The sequence below is a fragment of the Coregonus lavaretus genome, assembly GCF_964263955.1.
Source record: "Coregonus lavaretus genome assembly, chromosome: 5".
NCBI lineage: Eukaryota > Metazoa > Chordata > Actinopteri > Salmoniformes > Salmonidae > Coregonus > Coregonus lavaretus.
In genome coordinates this window covers 65188285-65191417 of record NC_139992.1, presented here as the reverse complement: position 1 = coordinate 65191417, position 3133 = coordinate 65188285, and positions in this window count along the sequence as shown.

Genomic DNA, 3133 nt, shown 5'->3' with positions numbered 1-3133 from the left:
TTTTCACTTCACGGAGACAGTCAACAACAGAGGGGGGTGGCAGAGTGGAGTTGGGTTTTGTGTGGATGTAGATGTGTGTGTCATCTGCATAACAGTGAAATCTGAGTCCAAATTGATGGAGGATCTGACCAAGGGGTAGCATGTAAATACTAAATAGTAATGGACCTAACACTGAGCCTTGTGGGACACCTTGTGATACAGGGGCTGGAGCAGATTTGCAGTTGCCAAGGGATACAAACTGTTGTCTATCAGATAGTTAGGAGTGGAACCAGGCAAGAGGTGTTCAGGAAACTCCAAGAAGCCTCTCCATGTGGTCAGTTAAAATCTGATGACTGACAGTGTCAAATGCTGCAGACAGGCCCAGGAGAATGGGGGTGGAGATGTGCCCAGCATCAGCAGCACAGAGGAGGTCATTCACTACCTTTACCAAGGCAGTTTCAGTGCTATGCATAGCCCGGAAGCCCGACTGGAGGGGTTCAAAAAGTTCATGAGAGGCCATGTGTTGTTGGATTTGTGATGCTACCACCCGCTCAAGTACTTTGGCAAGGAAGGGAGGTTTGAGAATGGCCTGTAGTTGGTGAGAAGCTCAGTGTCCAGGCCCTGTTTCTTCAGTATGGGAGTTATAGTCACTATTTTCAGAGTAGGAACAATGCCAAATGAGGGATGCATTTACAATCTTGACCACCAGGGGGCAGAGAACAGCAAGGCATGCCTTAACTAAGAGTGTTAGTTAAAGACACTGTTCCCACAACCTAATGAAACATTTTGGGAACCTTTAAAGAACAGATTAAATGTGTTCTAGAAACATTCTTGCAACATCAGGCAAATGTTTTATACAAACATTCTATAATCATCAGCACGACTGGACAGTTTTTGTGTTATGAGGACATTTGCCTCGACCTAACAAATGTTCTGGGAACTTTCACAGAACCAATTTTGGTTTGCTGGGAAGACACTCCTGTTCCTGTTGAAACAGAGGAATGTTACTGTTAGAACCAGGGGATGCAGAAAATATTGTCAGAAATACAGACATAAGATTGTTCAACAATTTTATTGTTTCACATTGATTAAGTGACTCGATAAAAACAATGTTCACAAAAAAATTAAATACAGACATAACTGTTGGAGTTCGATACTGATGAACTTACCAGCATCATTTATTCAAATTAACACTTCCTGCAGCAATTAAATGTACATTCCATTGCTTTTGTCAGAAGGAAGACAAAACTTCACCCAACTGCATAAGAACAACAATTGGCCATCCAACCATCCAAATAAAAGAGTAAATCCAATTCGTACATCAAATACCCTCGTGCTGGAGTTGGCAGTAGAGGAATGGATAAGCCCTCCCACGTACTATGTCTTGAGAATATCACTGTTGTTGTTCTTTTGAGGAGTTAGCATTGCATAATACCCGCATGGCTGGTGAGAAGTAATCTGTAGATTAAGCCCGACAGAAATAAGTATTATAACTCCCTACATTTAACGCTTAAATTTCCGATCAATGTATTCTAAAAACAATTTGCTAATAACGTGAGCTTTATTAATACAAATGAAAAGAACAACTACAACAACCATGGTCTCAGTGAATTGGTTTCATGCTCTCTAGTCAACTTTCAAAGTGGATTAAATTAGAACTGACAGTTAGAGATGTAACTCTTTGAAACTGCCCTCATGCATAATTGTTGTACTAGTGGCAAACACATGAAATCTTTACTTTAACAGTGTGCATGAGAAAATAATTGCTTTATTTATAGTTACTGTGAAATTAAGCACGCTTAAAAGCCAGGAAGAGTATGGTTTAATCAGCTCTGTTGATTCATGCTCTCAATTCGCACTGGATCTGAAAGCAAGGCACATTAAATACGTTCCCTTATTACTCTATAAAAGCAAGTGGCTAACCAGACAAATCATAAGTAATAAATTAATAGTCATAAAAACACCAAGTGCACAGACAGATACAGAAATTAAAAGCCAGCATCAAATACAACACTTAATCCCATTCAGCATAATAAAATCATGCAAGACAATAACGTTTCCAGGAACCAATCACATGCACCTACTGTGGAATATTTAAAGATGCTTACTGTTGATTTGTATCTCATTTGACGTAGACTAAATTAATATAATAAATATCTAGCATTTAGAGTCCATTTGAAAGGGATAAAATATATATATGTAAATGGCAGTGAGTGAAAAATGCAATCATTTTCCAATTAAGCCTTGCATTGAATAGAACAGTTAAATTGCATTACTTAATGTAAACCATAGAACTTTGCTGAAAGTGCGGTCAAAACTCACAACATCCAGCAAACACTATTTGTATAAAACGCCTCCCTTTAGATTGTCAGTATCTAAAATGTATAAAATGGCACAGTAGTACGGTACACAACAAAACCCTTTTGTAACAGACCACAAAGAGTGCAATTCAAGTCGTCAACATACGTTGCACATTACTTTGCATTGTATCTAACATTCAGTTGTACGTGCTTGGACAATGTTAAAAATAACAGTAACAGCATACATTAAGAAAACATTTTTAAAATATGTGTAAAAACGAATAATAAATAAAACATTGAAATAAATACATTGAAATAAACAACAGTGTCTCAATAATTACTAATTTCATATCTCAATAAATAATGAAATAAATATGGAAGCAAGTTTGTAAGATTCAAGGCGAGGCATCAGCTACATGTGTGTTGATGTAGTGATAGAACATGTGTATCAGCAGAGCAACTCCCAAGAAGAACTCCCATCATTATCTTATGAGCTTTAGCCAACCCTTGTGACTTCCGTTGTCATGTCATACATGACATCTATGATATAATATGATATCACATGACATGGCCATGGCAACATACAAGTCAGAAGGGTTGTTTAAAGCACATAGATCTGTGGCAACCAGGCTGGAGCAGGGCCGTACGTATCAAGCATCTCTGAGTGGGAGTGCTGATGTAGGATCAGGGCCCCCCGTCCATATAACCTTATTTATTGTGATCTAAAAGGCAAAACTGATCCAAAATTGGCACTCCTACCTTGAGATGTGTAATACATATGGCCCCAGGGTTGTGTGCGAGGATTGTTCGGAGGAAGTACCATTATTAAGTACCAGGGCCAGGGGGGCTAAGTC